The sequence below is a fragment of the Canis lupus genome, chromosome 22 (genome assembly GCF_011100685.1).
Source record: "Canis lupus familiaris isolate Mischka breed German Shepherd chromosome 22, alternate assembly UU_Cfam_GSD_1.0, whole genome shotgun sequence".
Lineage (NCBI taxonomy): Eukaryota > Metazoa > Chordata > Mammalia > Carnivora > Canidae > Canis > Canis lupus.
In genome coordinates this window covers 1918818-1938782 of record NC_049243.1, presented here as the reverse complement: position 1 = coordinate 1938782, position 19965 = coordinate 1918818, and the positions used below count along the sequence as shown (strand labels likewise).

General features: G+C 47.8%; 1 long non-coding RNA gene across 2 annotated transcripts in view; it reads left to right on the top strand.

Annotated features, from left to right (window-relative positions):
- The first annotated feature begins 10162 nt into the window (after positions 1-10162).
- LOC111091795 overlaps positions 10163-19965 on the top strand; it is a 13805-nt gene continuing 4002 nt past the window's right edge. Inside the window, exons 1-4 of one of the 2 annotated variants that reach the window (XR_005376171.1) lie at positions 10163-10345; positions 11750-11949; positions 12574-12678; positions 17106-17301. This is a non-coding gene — a long non-coding RNA (uncharacterized LOC111091795). Of the gene's footprint in view, positions 10346-11749; positions 11950-12573; positions 12679-17105; positions 17302-19965 lie in introns of those variants that run through there. The other variant, XR_005376172.1, reaches the window with a different exon arrangement.

Genomic DNA, 19965 nt, shown 5'->3' with positions numbered 1-19965 from the left:
CATTACCCAGAGTCAAGGGGAGTGTGACCCTGTATTACACTTCATCACACTAACAGGGACAGTGTGGCAGTGCATTAGAGCATATGACCTCTAGTCGGGGACAGTGTGACACGGGGCATGAGAGCAACGACCTCTACTAAGGGACAGTGTGACACGGGGCATGAGAGCCACAACCTCTACTAAGGGACAGTGTGACACGGGGCATGAGAGCAACGACCTCTAGTAAGGGACAGTGTGACATGGGGCATGAGAGCCACGACCTCTACTAAGGGACAGTGTGACACGGGGCATGAGAGCCACGACCTCTACTAAGGGACAGTGTGACACGGGGCATTAGAGTGCATGACCTCTACTAAGGGACAGTGTGACACGGGGCATGAGAGCAACGACCTCTACTAAGGGACAATGTGACACGGGGCATGAGAGCAACGACCTCTAGTAAGTGACAACGGAACAAGAATAGTTTTTCGAAGATTTTATTATTTATTTATTTAGTCTAGTGCCTGTGGGCGGGGAGCAGGGCAGGTTGGGGGGGGGGCGAGGGGGAGAGACGGTCCAGAGCTCGTCGTGGGCCTCAGTGTCACCCCCTGCTCTCGTGACCTGAGCCAAAATCTAGAGTCCGATGCTTAACGACTGAGCCACCCAGGGGCCCCGTGACAATGATTTTCATTTTTATTATTATTATTTTTTAAAGATTTTACTTATTTATTCATGAGAGACCCAGAAAGAGAGAGAGAGAGGCCAAGACCCAGGCAGAGGGAGAAGCAGGCTCCATGCAGGGAGCCTGACGCGGGACTCGATCCTGGGACCCAGGGTCATGCCCTGGGCTGAAGGCAGGCGCCAGACCGCTGAGCCCCCCAGGGGCCCGGTGACAGTGATTTTTATTTTTTTATTTTTATTTTTTTTAAAAGATTTTGTTTATTCATGAGAGAGAGAGGCAGAGACCCAGGCCGAGGGAGAAGCAGGCTCCATGCAGGGAGCCCAACGTGGGACTCGATCCCAGGTCTCCAGGATCAGGCCCCAGGCTGAAGGCGGCGCTAAACCGCTGAGCCACCCGGGCTGCCCCCGGTGACAGTGATTTTTAAATGTTTGTCTAGATGTTCAAGGAGCAAAACGGAAGCTCGGGAACGCTGGAACGGAAAGGTGAGAAGTTCTTTATCAAACCCTTCGTCTTCCTAGGTGACCTCCCGCGTCTGCTAGTAGCTGGTGGCAGGAAAGCGGCCTGGGTCCGGATGTGTCCCCTCCCCGGCTGCCTGCGTGTGTGTCGGTTCTCGGGTGGACCTCCGGCACACCCACTCTTGGCAGTGACAAGGTGTTCTTGAACCCTGGACCCAGACGGGCTGCAACTTACCTTTGCTTCACTGTCTCTGATGTCGCTCTTCTCTCACGTGTCCCGTCCTTGTGGTAAAGAAGCAAAGTACGTGGCTCCTGGTAACCAAGATGCTAACGGGTGATTACAACCGACTAATGGTGGGAGGGTTTTTTAAAAAATCATGCACGATTGTCTTTTTATGCACAGGAACGTGTGCCTATTTGAGATTGTGTGAGCACTGACGAGAAGCTCGTCTGTACCCGCTTAAATGACGGTGCGCAAAACACACACACACGGTGCGCAAAAGACACACACACGGTGCGCAAAACACACAGGTAGCCGCGGGTTCCACCTTCATGTCCCTGTGATTTTCATCTAAGACGGTGGCCAGTGTAGCTTGGTTATTTCCGTGCTTTGTTTTGCTGTGATCTTCTTGGTGGATCCTGCGAGATGTCACTTTGCCTAAAGGACTTGAGATTTGAGTTGATCTTTGGAGTTTCCGTGACTTGGCCTGAAGCCCTTGGCACTAACGGGTCGGTGTTAATTTTCCATGGGGGGTGTTTTAGGGCACTACCGTCTAATGACTTGCTGTGGTCACGTCGACTGTAAGATATGCTTTGGAAATCTTGTGGACTGGTCTCTGTCTTACTGCGTAGCGTGGAACACGTGCAAAGCTTGGTTAGCCTGGATATAGATGGCTTGTTGCTGACTAGTTGTGCTATATTTAGGATCGCCTGTAATACTGATGCACGTAGTGGCAGGAACCTATGATGTTGCACATTACATTTACGGAAACGTTGCCTTTTTTATTTTACAAAATCTTATACAAATAGAATTCAAGTGTGCTTTTTGCTTCTGTGACGATTAATTTGGAAGGATTTTTAATGACATTCCACTGATTTCAGATTTCGCTTGAAATTGACTTCCAGGGGATCCCTGGGTGGCTCAGTGGTTTAGTGCCTGCCTTCGGCCCAGGGTGTGATCCTGGAGACCTGGGATCGAGTCCTGCATCGGGCTCCTGCATGGAGCCTGTTTCTCCCTCTGCCTGGGTCTCTGCCTCTCTCTCTTTGTCTCTGTCTCTCATGAATAAATAAATAAAATCTTAAAAAAAAAAGAAATTGACTTCCGTCAATTTATCCTGGGTATTCAAATCATCCCATATGTTCAAAAACAACAACAACAACAACAACAACAAAAAAAAACCCCAAGAAATCGTGAAAGAAAAGCAGGCAGAAATTAAACAAGAACAAGTGAGCTCAAAAATAGTGAATGTGAGATGTGAGATAAAGAACGGAGGTAGCATGCATAGATGGCTTTTTGGAGAAGTTTCACCATGAAGAGGAACAGAGAAATGGGGAAGGAGCTAGAGAGGAATGTGAGTATTTTAAAAAATAAATAAATAAAATAAAAAAGGATGCTGGAGGTTTTTGTTTTTGTTTTGTTGCTGATAGAAACGCACACCCTATGATTCAGCAGTTGTATTCCGAGGTGTAAAACTGACCAAAGGTTTGCATGTATTATTGTGATGACAACTGACTAGAAACAGCCCCAAAGTTCATCAACAATAGAATGGTTAAGTAAATTGTGAGATAGTAAAAAAAAAAAAAAAAAAAAAAGGGTTGATACAACAGTGACAATGAATGAATCATAGTTATAGGCGTAACATGAGTGACTCTCGCAAACATAATTTGGGCAAAAGAAGCTAATTATTTGGTTGCCTTTGGGCAGGACGGAGGGGTTGTAGTTGGCAGTGGGCCTCGCAGGGGTTCTCGAGTGCTGGTAATGTTCTATTTTCTGACCTGTGCGGTGGTTACAGGTGTGTCTTCACTTTATGCCAATTAACTGAGCTGTTCCCTTTTTTTTAAAGAATGGAGGTAAAATTCCCATAACATAAAACTGACCATTATCTATTTTAAAGTAAACGATCTAGTGCTGTTTTAGTATATCCACAATGTTCTGCAACCAACACCCCCATCCCGTTTCAAGATGCTTTCATCGCCCCAAAAGAAAACTCTACACCCATTAAGCAGTCCGCATCCCCCAAGGTGTTCATTTTTTTAAATACTTTTCTACAAGCATATTTTACTTCTGTTAAGACACATTTTCATTTTTTTCATTTTTTTCATTTTTTTCATTTTTTAAACCAGGGAAGTCTATGTGTGATCTTCGTCCAGTGACGTTTAGCTGCTTCGATTCGGGCATGAAAGAGCTAGTCCAAGGTGGAGGACCTGCCACGGAAGAAGGGAGCCGGGCTCAGGGGTGCGGTGCCTTCCTGGGGAAGTGGCGATGGTGGCCCAGGGCACCTAGGCTAGACAGGGAGCACGGAGTCATGAGGAAGCTGATGAGAATCAAGCAGGGGGCCAGGGGATTGGAGATTTTGCTAAGTGTGAAGAAATATGGTAGCGGAGGCACCAGAACAAGGGACCTGGAGGGAAGGAGGTGGTGCTCAGAGGGCAGGATGCTTGGGGCGGGTTTTGGTGGGGGGGTCCCTTCTGGAAGTCTTGAGCGTGTGGCTGTGCGGGTGAGTGGCCGAGGCAGAACGAGGAGAGGTCATTGGAAATGTTGGCCGGAGGCCTAAGCGCCCAGAGTGCTGAAGGATTCGGCTCCGTGGTGTTGGGTGGTTGTGGCGACTCAACGCCGAGCTCCCCGAGAGTGGGCGAGAGTGACATGACGAGCGAGCGCTGCGAAGAGGAGGCAGGAGGCTAAATGGTGGCCTTTCTTCCAGATGCAGGTGCAGCCAAGAGGTGATGAGCCGCGTCGAGGGGGAAGTGGAGGGAGCTGTGCGGCCTGGTCCTCAGAAGAGCTGCGGTTCTGGAGGCAGGACGAGTGCCGGGCAGCTGTGCCGCAGGCCTGGGCCACCGCCCAAGCATCACGGTGTCTGCGAGCCCCGGGGCCTGGCTTAAGGCCGGAGGCGAGGCGGAGGGCCTGGGACAGTCCCGGGCCACGGAGAAGGGCTCCCGGGGACACAGCCGATGGACACAGCCCCCCCCTTCAGGTGGGGGTCACATGCAGCGGAAGGACGGAGTGGCGGTGCCGGGGAGGTCTCTCCTGCTGGCAGTGACCGCAAAGCAGGACGGAGACAGGATTCGAACTGAAGACCCTCCCTCGGGGTGACAGTGGCAACCAAACCAGTAGGCGTATCCTGGCAACCTCTCCCCGGGGCACAGGCCGACCAGGTGGTGCTTTGGGCTGGGCGCCTCCCGAACACACAGGGTCGCCAGCCTATACGAGTCTGATCTTTTTTCTTTAAGTTTCTTTTTTTTTTTTTTTTTTTAAGATTTTATGTATTTATTCCCAATAGACACAGAGAGAGGCCGAGAGCCAGGCCGAGCGAGAAGCAGCTCCGTGCGGGGAGCCCGACGTGGGACTCCATCCCAGGACCCCAGGATCATGCCCTGGGCCCAAGACCGAGCTAAACCGAGGAGCCCCCCAGGCTGCCCTTCTCTCTGAGAAACCCTGTCCTCACCGGCTCCTGAGGACGCACGTGCCGCCACGGGTGACGCCACAGGGACCTACTTGGCTTATCAAGCCCCGAGGCCGCCCGTCTGCCTCATTTCCGCAGCTACCAAGACGCTAAGGCCTAAGGCCGCAATCGTCACCGCGGTTCTCAAGGTATTTTCTTTTTGACATTAAAACGTGCTCTAGGGGGATCCTTGGGTGGATCAGCGGTTTAGCGGCCTTTGGCCCAGGGCATGATCCTGGGGTCCCGGGATCGAGTCCCGCATCGGGCTCCCTGCATGGAGCCTGTTTCTCCCTCTGCCTGTGTCTCTGCCTCTCTCTCTCTCTCTCTGTCTATCATAAATAAATAAATAAATCTTTTTAAAAAAATAAAACGTGCTCTGCCAAGCGTCTGACAAGGCCTGCATCTGGGACACAAGCAACACTCAAGACTCCACAATAGGAACACAACTGAAAGGTTTGAACAAACGCTCCATGGAAAATGAGCCAGAAACCGCCAACGAGGCGGTGAGAAGGGCTCGACTGGCGGCCAGCAGGGAGACGGGCCGTGGGGGCCGTGACACCAGGGCCTGGCCTGCCTCCTGGGGGCTCTGCGAGGATGACGGCGCCGCCCCACGTGGGAGGGCTCCTCCTGAGGACCGGCCGCTGGTGTGCGGCGGCTCTCTGTATAGCCCCCCCTCGAGGCGGCTCGGCCCCACAGGGGAACAGGGGAACCCACGCACCATGGGATGCTAACTAGTTAGTGATAGGCTGGGGTGAACGACTGTGGCTCACGACGACAGGAGGACCCTGCAGTCACGGCGGGGGGAGCAGCCCCAGCCCGTCCCCACACCGCAGGGGACCCCACGGTGGCTGGATTCTGTGAGGGTCTAGAAGGTTAAGGCTGGCCTGTAGCCACACGACCGACGGGGTGGTCCGCGGATGAGAGAAGCGGGACAGACAGAGGGGAGGACAGGGCCCGCCACGGGGCAGCAGGAGTTGTGTCCCCAGGACTCCGCATAGGGACCGCCAGGGGAAGAGGGAGCCCGTGGCCAGAAACCCCTGGGTTTCTCCCAGGATAGTGGTTCTTGGACCCGAGTATGTGCCCCAGTCACCCGGAGGGGCTCCCTTGTTGGGACTTGGGTTGTGGGGACCATCCTAGGGGCTCTAACACAGTAGGTTCCGTGGGAGACCGGAGGATGGAGGCTCCCAACAAGTCCCCAGGGGACGCGGCCGTGGGTGCTGCTGGTTCAGGGCGCACCTTGACAAGCACCGTTCCTCGAAGATCGTGCCAGGGTCGTTCTAAGAAGATCCACGCGAGCGCCTTTCCGTGGAGCGGCAGGGGGAGACTGCTGGAGCTGGCCGTCGGGGTGGCCGCCCCCTTGTAACCCGTCCCCTGGCTGGGCCCACGCCGGGGGGAAGGGGTTGCACCTCGGAGTAATGAACCGGCAACTTCCTGGGCTGCCACTTCTGCTCCCCGGGGAGCCCCGGGGAAGCCGTCGGCCGGCTCGACCTACCCGAAACCAGCTTTGGGGCTTGCCCTGGAGGTCAAGCTACGGAGGCTGCTGTCGCCAAGGCCACGTGCAGGAAACGGCGGCTCAGCGAGGTAAGCACTCGTCTCTGCAGAAACATCGAGTTGGGGATCCCTGGGGGGCTCAGCGGTTTGGCGCCTGCCTTGGGCCCAGGGCGTGACCCCGGGGTCCCGGGATTGAGTCCCACGTCGGGCTCCCTGCATGGAGCTTACTTCTCCCTTGGCCTGGTTCTCGGCCTCTCTCTTTCTCTCTCTCTCTCTCTGTCTCTCATGAATAAATAAATAAAATCTTAAAAAATAAAAAAATCTGAGTTCTAGTCACTGAGGTCATCGCAGGGTCACTTAGCTTCTCTTCGCCCGGGGCAACGGGGCAGCTCTCAGCTTGTTGATCCAACAGCTGAATCCTACAGTCCCCACTTATTTAAAATTTGTCCTGATCAAGAAATGAGTGTTATTTTATGTATCTGCAGTAAAAAAGGGAATGGAGGAGAAGCTCCTAATGAACTGCCTTTGAAGGGATAGAGTAGTATTTGCAAGTGCATAGGACTCCTTCTGCAGGTGTTTTTTTTTTTTTTTCCTAGTTTGGATCTGTCCTAATTTTGGGGAGATCAATGCTTCTGTGGTGGTGAAATTCTATACAGTGTTTTACGTGGAGCAGTGGTTCTCAGCCTTGGCTGCACATCAGAATCACCTGTGGAAATCTATAAAGTACTGATCCCCGTGGTCCAAGCTGGCACAACGTGAGCAGTAAGATTAAGTAGGAGTGGCTTAGAGCCCGAGATAGAAGGAAATATTCACGAGTCCGTGCTGACCTACATAAATGCTTGAGTAAAGACATGAGAGTAGACTCCTCTTCTGTGCAGGGGGATTCTGAACAAATGATATAGCTACGACATCTGTCCTCCGGGAGGGGGAGCGGAAGTCCTTAAATCGCACCCGTCCCTTCCTGCAACCCAAACAGGCACAGCACCTTGGGGGGCCGCTTTGGATGTTGGAGGCAACAGATTTTCCATCTGAGTGTGTCGCTCCGGCCCATTCACCGCGTAACCGAGGGAGCTGCTGGTGTTGAGGGGGGCCCCGAGTGATAGGAGGCTCCGCGACAGTCTTGAGGGCCCCACGAGCTGCCCCGTGGCGTCTGGGGAACCCCGGGCCGAGGGGCAGGTGCCCGCCCGGGAACCGCAGGGTGCGCTCGGGCCGGAGCAGGTCCTCCGCAAACACCTGCTCTCCTCGGGCAGCAGCTGTCGGCCTGGGCCTGCAGCTGGGCCTGGTTAGAGACCGCGGGGGGCTGAAGCGGGGACTGCGGGGCCAGCCAAGCCACAGGCTGCGGCGCTCCAGCCTCCAGTGGAGATGGCATACGTGTGACCGTGGGGACGTGACGACGGGGACAGGTGCAGGTGCTCCTCCCGCCCGCCGGCGCCCACCACCCCGTGGGAGCTCCCTGTAACCCGCTGAGCCAGGGACACAGGCCTCGGGCCACCTTGCACATGGCCGCGCACGACAGGAGGCCCCCACCGAGGGGGACGGCTGCGGAGCCGTGGCCCTTCCTGAGACGCCCGTGAGGGTGGGGGTGGACGCAGACCCTCCCCATGGCCAGGACTGCAGGCAACGCACCTGGCTGTGCACCTGGGCCAGGTGCGGGGCTGTGGCCGCGGGCGGGCCAGATGGTGGGGACGAGGCAGCCTGGGGCTGGGTGCGTGGAAGACCGCTGTGGGTGGGACGAGATGTGACCGCTCGTGTCTCGTAGGACTATCACCCGGGGTGAGCTTCGCACAGGAGGCGGTTGATGATCGAGTGCAGGGGATGACTCAGCCTGTTTCCAGAGCTCGGACAAAGCGGGCTGGTGGTAGGGATGGGGGTCGCGCACGGGCTCGGCAACGGGGGCTTCCAGGGCCAAGGCTGACCTGCTCCGGTCACCGCTCGGCACCCACCGGGCCAACGGCAGAGACCACGCTGAGCTCGGATAGGGCGTCATCTCCCGGGGTGACCAGCCAGTGACCTGGCGGCTGACCTGGAAGGAGCCCCTTCTGTTTCCCCTGGAATGGACACTTAGGCCAGGTCCGAATCCGTGGGCCCTCCCCGCGCTGCGTCCCCGCAGCAGCCACCCGAGGTCGCTCAGAAGGCCTGGTCCCCGTCGGCTGCTGCGCACGGTCCCGCGGGCCGGGGGACACAGCAGGGGGAGCGGCGGCAGGCCCTGTGCAGGCGCAGCTGCAGCACCAGCGGGTGGCCGAGCCCTGCAGGGCCGGGGCAAGGCTCTCGGGGCGCCGCACACACCGCGCACCTGCTCGGCGCCCTTCCCGGAGCCACGGGCCGCAGCGAGGGCCAGGAGGGGGCGGCGCTGCCAGAAGCCCCAGGCACCCACTGGCAACATTTCTTGCTTCCGCTTCCCACAGCCTGTGCTTTGCTGGTCTTGAGCACTTTTTTTTTCTTTCGTAGTATTTTCTTTTCCTTTTCAAAAAACTAAATTCTAGTTAGTTAACATATAGTGTAATGTTGGTTCCAGAAGTAGAATTTAGTGATCTGTCACTTACGTAGAACACCCAGTGCTCCTGGTGTCAAGTGCCCCTCCTTAATATCCATCACCCACTTAGCCCACCTCACTCCCAACTCCCTCCGTCACCCCTCAGTTTGTTCTCTATAATTAAGCATTTTTGGTGTGCCTTTCTCTTTCTTTTTTTTTTTTTTTTTTTGCCCTTTCCATAGGTTCGTCTGTTTTGTTTCTTAAATTCCACATATGAGTGAAATCAAATATTTTTCTCTGACCTATTTCACTCAGCATAATACACTCTAGCTCCGTCCACATCATTGCAAGTGGCAAGACTTCATTCTTTTTGATGGCTGAGGAATATCCCAGTATATATCTATATCTCACATCTTTATTCATTCATCAATTGATAGACATCTAGGCTCTCCCCACACTTTGGCTGTTGCTGATAACGCTGCTATAAAGTTTGGGGCATATGTATCCCTTTGAATCTGTATTTTTGTATCCTGTGGGTAAATACCTGGTAGTGCAATTGCTGGGTTGTAGGTTAGCTCTATTTTTGACTTTTTGGGGAATCTCTACACTGTTCTCCAGAGGGGCTGGAGAGTCTGCATTCCCACCAGCAGTGTGAGAGGGTTGGTTCCTTGTTAATTTTAGCCATTCTGACAGGTGTGAAGTGGAACCTTATGGTGGTTTTCATTAGTATGTCCCTGATGCCGAGTGATGTTGAGCATCTTCTCACGTGTCTGTTGGCCATCTGGAAGTCTTCTTTAGAAACATGTCTATTCATGTCTTCTGCCCATTTCTTAATTGGATTGTTTGCTTTTTTGGGTGTTGAGCTTGACAAGTTCTTTATCGATTTTGGATACTGACCCCTTATCAGATATGTCATTTGCAAATATCTCCTCCCATTCCATAGGCTGCCTTTCAATTTTGTTGTTTCCCTCACTGCACAGAGGCTTTTTTATCTTGATGAAATCCCAATACTTCGTGTTTGCTTTTGTTTCTCTTGTCTCTGGCAACGTGTCCAGTAAGAAATTGCTGTGGCTGAGGTCAAAGAGGTTGCTGCCCGTGTTCTCTTCTGGGATTTTGATGGTTTCCTGTCTCACATTTAGGTCTTTCATCCATTTTGAATTTATTTTTGTGTGTGGTGTAAGGAAGTGGTCCATTTTAATTCTTCTGCATGTTGCTGTCTAGTTTTCCCAACATCATTTGGTGAATAGAGGCCTTAGTTCTAAAGGGAAGAATGCTTCCACCAGAAGACACACAATGAGTCCACTGAACTGAAAGTTAAGACTGCTGCCCAGTCACTTTGGGCTCCGCATGCCTCTGAGTCAACAAGCAAAGAAGGGAGCTATTGTGCTGCCTGGGGTGACTGACATTGGCTACCGAGGGGAAATTGGATTGCGACTCCATACTGAATGTAAGGAAGAGAGTATCTGGCATGCAGGAGATCTCTTAGGGTGTCTCTTAGTATTACCGTGTCCTATGATTGAGGTAAATGGAAATCTACAACCCAATCCAGGCTGGACTATTAATGGCACAGATTCTTCAGGAATGAAGGTTTGGGTCACTCCATCAGGTAAAGAACCACGACCAGTAAAGACTGCTAACTCTGGGAAACGAACTAGGGGTGGTAGAAGGGGAGGAGGGTGGGGGTTGGGAGTGAATGGGTGACGGGCACCGGGTGTTATTCTGTATGTTAGTAAATTGAACACCAATAAAAAATAAATTAAAAAAAAAAATAAAAGAACCACGACCAGCTGAGGTGCTTGTTGAGGGTGAAAGGAATACAGAACGGGTGGTGGAGGAAGGTAGTCATAAATATCAGCTATAACCATGTGACCAGTTGTAGAAACAAGGAGTATAAATTTTATGAGTTGTTAAGTTACAGGATATGTCAGGAGAAGAGTCAACGTTACTCAAGGACTTTGTGTCCTCTTCTGAGTAAGGGGTTAGTGTGTTGTCAGCCGTAGGCAAGATCGTTGCATCATGCTAGGTGGGATCATGATTTTGCTATTGTCTTTATTTGGAGATTAAGTATGGTTGAAGGAGGTGCACACGGGTGCCACATATACAAGGTGTGGACTTGTGATGGTTAATTATATGTGTCGACTTGCCGGGCCATGAGGTGCTTACATATTTGGTTAGAATTTATTCTGGTTGTTTCTATGAAGGTGTTTTCAGATGAAGTTAACGTTCAGATTGTAGGCTGAGTAAATCAGGTTGTGTTCCCTAATGTAGGAGATATTCATTGAAACAGTTGAAGGTGGACCTTCCTCCACGTAAGAGAGAGCTCTTTCTATCTGACAGCCTTTGAACTGGGATATAGGCTTTTTCTTGTCTTTAGTCTCAGACTGAAACATTAGCTTTTCCTTGTTCTCAGGCCTTCAGATTCAGACTAGAACTGTACCATCAGGTCTCCTGGGTCTCGTTTGCCATCTCACCTTGCAGATCTTGGGACTCACCAACCTCCATAATTGCCAATTCCTCATAATCTGTCCCTTTCTCTCTGTTTATCTATATGCATATCTTTATACCCTTTCTCTATAAAGGGATATCCCTATAAAGATGTAGATATCCCTATAAAGATGCATATCTTTATATCCTATCATCTATCTATCTATCTATCTATCATCTATCATCTATTGGTTCTGTTTTTCAGAAGAACCTTCACTAACGGAGGGAGAATGAACATATCTCCCACGCAGAAGAATTCCAAATCTATTCTGCCCACAAGGAGGTGGAACATAACTCCCCACTCTCTAAGTGCGGGCTGTGCATAGTGAATTCCTTCCAAAGAGTACAGTATGGAAAGGGTCGGGGTGCAGCAGGGAAGAGTAACTTTATAGCGAGTAACCTGACAAACACTACTGCAGCAAAGTGACCACGATCAACATCAACGGTGACAAGTGATGTTGATAGTACCCAACCTTGATATTATGTGATGAAAATGGCATTTTACCTCTGTGGTCTTCCTCCCCAGGACCCCTAACTCCGTGGATCCAGCTTTAGGAGCAGGAGCACGGAGGAGTGGTGGCTTGGGTCTCTCATGCTCTCTCTTGGCATTGGGAAGGACTGCCCCTCTACATGCATCAGTTTGGAAAGCATGGTCTCAAAAGAGATGGCGTGATCATCTGGAGAGAGAAGAGATAGGCTGTTTCATATTGCAGATTGGTGAAGAAGGTTATATCAGTTTTACTTATATTTTCTCTCTTTCCATAATCAGTGTGTGACATTTTTATCCTTTTTTGATAACAACTTCATTGAGATCTAATTCATATACCATATCTCTTATTTAAAGTATACAATTCAATGGTTTTGAGTTTATTTACAGAGTCGTGCAATCATCAGCACAATCTATTTTAGAATATTTGCATCCTGCCAGAAAGAAACATTCCCTTTAGCAGTCACCCCTCATTTCCTCTCCAACCCCAGGCAACCGCTAATCTACCTGTCTCTGTAGACTTGCCTACTCTGGACATTTCATATAAATGAAATCCTACAGTGTGCAGTCTTTGGTGACTGACTGGCTTCTTTCACTTAGTGTAATGTTTTCAAGGTTCATCCATGTTGTAGCATGTTGCCAAGTAATATTCTTCATTTATTTATTCGTTCATCAGCTTATGGACTGCTATGGACTAAATGCTTGTGTTCCCCCCAAATTCATATGTGGAAGACTAATCTACAATGTGATGGTGTTTGGAGGTGGGGCCCTTGGTGGGTAATTAAGTCATGAGGGTGGAGTTCTCTTGATAGGATTATTGTCCTTATAAAAAGAGACATAGAAGAGCTTCCTTCCTCTCTCAGTCCTCTAGGAGGATGTAATGAGAAGATGACCGACTAACTGTAAACCAAGTAGAGGATTCTCGTCAGAGTCCAACCATGACTTTGGACTTCCCAGACTCCAGAACGGTGAGAAATAAGTTTCGGTTGTTTAAAACACTCAGTCTGGGATCCCTGGGTGGTGCAGCGGTTTGGCGCCTGCCTTTGGCCCAGGGCGCGATCCTGGAGACCCTGGATCGAATCCCACATCGGGCTCCCTGCATGGAGCCTGCTTCTCCCTCTGCCTGTGTCTCTGCCTCTCTCTCTCTCTCTGTGTGACTATCATGAATAAATAAGTAAAAAACCTTAAAAAAAAAAACACTCAGTCTATGGTAATTTGTTAAAGCAGCCCAAACCGACTAAGACATTGACCTTTGGGTGGTTTCCACTTTTTTGACTCTTATGAATAACGTGGCTTTGGATATTCATGTGTAAGTTTTTTTGCATGCACATGTTTTCAATTTCTCTTGGATATATACCTAGGAATGGATCTGCTGGGTCAGATGTTAATTCTATGTTAACCTTTTGAGGAACAGCCATACTTTTCCAAAGTAGTGCACCATTTTACATTCCCACTAACAGTGTATGAGGGTTCCACTTTCTCCATGCCTTTGCTAACACTTGTTATTATCTGTCTTTGGGTATGAAGTCATATCTCATTGTTGTTTTGATTTGCATTTCTCTGATGGCTGATTACATTAATTAATTGAGAGTGTTCTTGGAAGCTAAGGAAAGCAAATCTTTCTTTTAGTGAATTAATAAAGTAGACTGCAGACCCTGTTATTGTTCCCTTCACTTTCTAGGAGTTAAGGCACTGACTTAGACCATTAACATCTCCAGGACCTTGGCCATAGCCTCCCGTTGGTCTCTCTGCCTCTACTCTTACTCTACTCCAAAACACCTGCTGCTAGAATTACTAAATTACCCTTGTGTAAAAATCCTCCTTTAGCTCCTCACCCATAAAATAAAGGATAATTTTCTTAGCCTGGAATGTAAGACCCTTCACAGCTGGATTCAGCTGCCCTTTGATATTCCTCTGTTGATGCCTTTTTCCCCGACCAGGCCTGGTGACTGTGTACATTGTTTCCTCCACTTGGAATGTTTATCTCTCAAAACCCCGTTCTATTCCTCCTCCCACCTCAAGAAAGAAAAAGGTAACAGCTTCCCACTGTGTCCCCATCATACTTTCCTTGTACCATCACACCATAATGATCTCTTTTCAAGTCTCTAGTTCCAATGTCTCTGTAAGCAACTCAGAGGCAGAGAACGTTACTTCTTATCAAGCTACTTATAAACCCAGGGCCAGCCCAGCGCCTGATACTGCCATGGGAGAGACCCAGCAAAAGCTAGTGGTCAGGCCAGCCGAAACAAATTCATGGAAATGTTTCTTTCTGGTAATAACCAGAATCATGTCCACTTTTCTTAATCAGGTTGAACCAAGTACATATTTTAATCAATAGATTGAATTGAAGGTTTAAGAGACCCAGCAGATATTCATTTGTTTGCTCACTGGGCAGGAACAGGTATGACACCTGGTCAGAAGACAACTGCAGTGGTATGAGGGGAGAGACGATGGTGATTTATTTTATAAACCTTGAAATAACAGGTGGATAAAGATGCCGAAGCATCCAATCTCTTCTTTGTAGATAAGACAAAGGACTCACCCCCTCATTTCCATACTAAGTTTCTTTACTCTCTACACTGATGGTAAATTGATTATTTGGTTTCCCTCCATTTAGCCTATGACTCAGTGAGGCTAATTAATTAATTAATACAATTGTATTAATTGAGGGAACTTTTTCTTGAGGTTTTTCTGTTTCCTTATGAAAAGCCTGCTTGAAAAGCTTCCCTTCTGGATCCCTGGGTGGCGCAGTGGTTTAGCGCCTGCCTTTGGCCCAGGGCGCGATCCTGGAGACCCAGGATCGATTCCCACGTCGGGCTACCGGTGCATGGAGCCTGCTTCTCCCTCTGCCTATGTCTCTGCCTCTCTCTCTCTATCAAAAATAAATAAATAAATAAAAAGCTTCCCTTCCATGCACTTTCTGGAGCTGGGTTTCTAAGCAGAGGCTGAAAAAATTATTTAGGAGCTCTCTGTTGGAGTCCTCCCCACCCCTCCGCACCACAAATGTCAGCTCTTAAAGGAAAAGAACCACGTGTCTCTTTTTATATCTCCTTGCAATGCTTAGCCCAGTCAATAAATGTCAACAATGATTATATTCTTACAGATAGATGGACATGGAAGAAGCCAGAAATCCTTTATTTAGTTCATTGGATTTAACCGTCAGATGAGAGAAGTATTCTGTTGGAGAAAAACAGAAGAAATTCTGTTAGAAGAAATTCTAACAGAAATCTCCAGAACCATCCTGAAACAAAATAAAACCATACTTAGGAGTCTATAAAGTTTAAAACCTCACATATTTAAGTAAAATGATAATGTTCTGATAACGCATTAGGGACATAGCCATTTCCTGAATTATGAACAATCAACTTCTCAATATAAGTACAAATGAACTGCTACCTTGCTTCTGTTGCTTGGCCACCACCACCCTCCTTCCTGCTTTGCTACAAGTATACCTTGTGCTTTATGTGTGTTGGGATAAAAATTAAGTGGTAGTCATGATCTTTTTGAGAGTGGAGAAAGATGAACACAAAGTATTATTTTATTTTGTAAAGCCAATCGCACCATCTCTGTCATCAGGACTTGAGGGGAAGAGATCAAACATCTGTTGAAATTCCCCAGGCCGGGTAGAAGCTGGGGAGGCAGTGTTATTTAGGTCACAGCCCTTGTCTGGTTTGGTGAGGGAAGGAAAGGGAAAGGAAACCTCCAAAGGGATGCGCAGGGCCAGGATGTGAATGGGGGCAGCGTTCCAACAACAGTGGAGCCCTGGGGTAGGGAGGAGTCAGTAATGTCCTGAAATGGGGGGTGAAACAGGGAGGGGGCAAGGGGAAAATGAGATCTGCCCTAGGTGACTGGTAGAGGTAAAAGGAAGGTGCTAAGTGGTCCAGTCTTGCTGGAGGATTTCTGGGGATAAATAAATAAACATAAATATCATCATTAAATAGTAGAATAAGGCTTCAAATTCTGTCAAGGAGTAGAGAAGAGAAGGCACAGTTAGGAGCTACAGCATGGGATGAAGAAAGGGGCCAAAGGTGAGGGGGCCGCATTATGGGACCGAGATAGTTTTGGAAGAGAGATCCCTACCCCAAATGTCCCTAAACAGAGTCTGAGTCACTTAAAATGCACTTGAAAAGAACTACTTCCCCGAGAAGATGCAAGACTGAAAGAAGACTGGAAGGCAATCATGTTAATGAACAGAAAGACTGAGTATCATAAAATGGCAATTTTTCTCATATTAACTTAGAGTTTTAACAAAATGAAAGCCCCAATAAAATTTTTGTTTTATTTTTGGAACATAACATATTACTCTGTAGGTTATCTAGAAAAAGAAACAAATGATAATAGCTATGGGAATCAAGGAAAAAAAGAGTACAGAGCGGGGAAAAGCCCTACAAAGACGAGAGAACATTCTAAAAAGCAACAATAATTAAACCTGTTAACACTGGTGCAATATCAGACAGGTTCAGGAAGGTTAGACCTATACCTGCTCCTAGAAATGCCAGATAGTGGAACAGTTATGAAGAATGGGGCTGAATCCTCCTTGTGCCACATCGTGGCCACAGGAACTTGGACAGTTTCTGCATCTATAAAATGACGGTGATTGTAACTACCTCAGAAGGTTGTTCTGAACGTTAAAGAAGGAAATGCAAGTCAGGTTCTTAGAACAGTGCCTGGACATGAAGCGCTATGCATTTTATCTTCTTTTGTGGTCCCTCTGAAACGCAGAAGCGAGTTATAACATTTATACTTACAATCAACTTTCAATTTTCTTCCTAAATAACCTGAACTCACTAGATGAGTATTGGCCAAAGTATTGTACCACACCCTGTTCCTAAGAAAAGGAGTTCCTGGATTAAGTGTTTAGGTAATATTATATGTATTCTGTCTCCCTCTCTTGGTCACAAGCTGGTTCTCTAAAGCTCTGTAGTAAACAGACATACTTCCTAAAGCAGTTGGCCCTTGAACCATTTTTGCACAATTGTCTACTAACATCCTCTAGAACTGCTGTTCTCTGAAACGCACTTTGGGAAACACTATGTTAACCACATATAGGTCAGTAGAAAAGCTTAACTATGCTTTACCTCGAAATACCAAATGGCCAATTTTTAATGGCCAGTAAAATTGATTGAAATACATTTGTATTAACATATTGGATCCATATTTTATTCCAAGGCATATCTATCAGACCTGAATCAGTAGTCATTCTTAAATAATATGTAATGAAGATTGAAGCAGTCATTCAGATAATTAAAGCAATGGTAGAGTTTTTACAATAATTAATCAAGAAATTGTGCTTGTATAGAGCTGCCTTTTGTGGGCTTTAAGTCTTTATATTTTCCATTTTTTTGTGGTAAAAAGATTTTTGAATCACTGCTTCTAAAAAAATCTTATTTTGCAGAAGGAACAAAAAAGTTCTTCAAATAAATATGCTGGTTAATGACACCACAGAAATGCAAAGGATTATAAGAGAATATTATGAAGAATTATATGCCAACAAATTGAACAATGGATACTATTCCTAGGAACAGAACCTACCAAAACTGAAGCAGGAAGAAATAGAAAATTTGAACAGACCAATTACCAGCAATGAAATTGAATCAGTATTAAAAAAAAAAAAAAAAAAAAGACAAAAAACAAAAATACCCACAAAAAAAAAAAAAAAAAAAAAAACAACTCCCAACAAATAAAAGTCCAGGACCAGATGGCTTCACAGGTGAAATCTACCAAATGTTTAAAGAGAGGTTAATACCTTTTCTTCTCAAACTTTTCCAAAAAATAGAAGAGGAAGAAAAACTTCCAAATTCATCTGATGAGGCCAGCATTATCTTGATTCCAAAACCAGATAAAGATATCACCAAAAAAGAGAACTATGACCAATAGCCCTGAATATAGATGCAAAAATCCTCAACAAAATATCAGCAAACTGAACCCAACAATATACTAAAAAAATCATTCACCACAATCGTGAGATTTGTTCCTAGAATGCAAGGATGGCTCAATACTTGCAAATGGATCAATGTGATACACCACATCAATAAGAGAAAAGGTAAGAACCGTATGATTATCTCCTAGACACAGAAAACACATTTAGCAAAGTACAAAATCCATTCCATGATAAAAAAAAAAAAAAACTCAACAAAGTGGATTTAGAGAAAATACACCTCAACATAATAACAACCCACAGTTGGGCAGCCTGGGTGGCTCAGTGGTTTAGCGCTGCCTCTGGCCTAGGGCATGATCCTGGGAACCTGGGATCGAGTCCCACGTTGGGCTCCCTGCATGGACCCTGCTTCTCCCTCTGCCTATGTCTCTGCCTCTTTCTCTCTGTTTCTCATGAATATATAAAATCTTTTTAAAAATAAAAAAAATAAAAACCCACAATTAACATCATACTCAATGGTAGAAAACTGAGAGCTTTTCCCCTAAGGTCAGGAACAAGAGGAGGATGTTGCTCTCACCATAACTATTTAACACAATACTGGAAATCCTAGCCACAGCAATCAACAAAAAGAAATAAAAGGCATCTAAATTGGTAAGGAAGAGGTAAAACTCTCACTATTTGCAGGTGACATGACTCTATATATAGAAAACCCTGAAGATTCCAAGGAAAAACTACTAGAACTGATACATGACTCCAGTAAAGTCATAGGACACTAATGAACAGAAACCCACTGCATTTCTATACACTAATAACAATGCAGCAGAAAGAGAAATTAGGAAAACAATCTCATTTAAAGTTGCACCAAAAATAATAAAATGCCTGAGATAAATGCAACCAAACAGGTGAAAGATCTGTACTCTAAGACATTAATGCAAGGGGTGCCTGACTGGCTCAGTTTGAAGAGCGCGAGATTCTTGATCTTGGGATCATGAGTTAGAGTCCCATGTTGGGTGCAGAGATTGCTAAAAATAAATAAACCTAAAAAAACTGATGAAAGGAACTGAAGATGACACAAATGGAAAGATATTTCATGTGCATGGATTGGAATAACAAATATTGTGAAAATGTCTATAGTACCTGAAGCAATTTACATGTTTTCCTTTTCAATTTTTTTACCTAAATTCTAGTTAACATATAGTGTCATATTCCTTCCAGGAGGTGCACGGAAGCTAAGTCTTAGCAGACTTCATTACAGGACTGTGGGTTTTCCAAGCTTCAGGGGACATATCCCATCTAATTACAAGAATATAACACGAGGAGAAAGATCAGATGCTGCCTGGTTACCTGTCTTGGAGGCCACGCCTCCGTGTCCACAGGCGACCCAGGGATGAGAGTGGGCGAACCACTACCTGTGCTCGTGGAGAGCTGTCACCCAGATCATCCCCAAAGGCAGGGGTTCATCTCATCGTTTCCGACAGCTCTACAGGTACTGACCGTGGAACTAGCGTAATCAAATGTGAATCGACCTTAGGTCGATTATCCTGGCCTTTGTCTCATGTGACGAGGGTGTGTCTCGAGGACTGCAAAGGCCTCTTCCACGCGGTCAGTGCTAGAAGCCTCACCTCCCGAAATGTCCAGTTTCCACCAAGAACCCTTGAGGGGTGCTAAGGAGGGCGCTTGAGGGGATGAGCACTGGGTGTTATGTGTTGGCAAGCTGAATTTAAATTAAAAACAAGCAAACATTCCTTTAGAAACCTCTAGAAATTGTTAATGGATTTATCTAGCCCCACGCCAAGGAAGAATGAACTTTTTTTAAAGATTTTATTTATTTATTCATGAAAGACAGAGAGAGAGAGAGAGAGAGAGAGAGAGACCCAGGCAGGGGGAGAAGCAGGCTCCACGCAGGGAGCCCGACTCGGGACTCGATCCCGGGTCTCCAGGATCAGGCCCTGGGCCGAAGGCCGGTGCTCAACTGCTGAGCCCCTCGGGGACCCCCGGTAGAATGAACTTGGTACAGCGGCTGACAGGGCGCTGTGTCACTCCACGGATGTTGGTTACGCGGATTCTGCTAACGGTGTCACCGTGGCTGGGACACCTAATGGCTCTTGGCTACCCTGTCCAAGCGTGAGGTGAGGGTTTGCACGAATGACCTCCAGGATGTCTTGTGGCTTAAGCTCGCCCTCCTGCACCACCCCGGCGTGGGTGGACCCACATGGACCCACGGCTCCCACGGCATCAGCGGGAAGTTGTCCCGCCTCTGGGTACTTAAGGTTCTGCTTTAATTGCCGGCACCCAGCAATCGGATGCCCAGTGGGCGCCCGCGGGGCCGGCCCACCCACGCCCACCCTGGCTCCAGGCTTGGTGCGTTTTGTTCGGG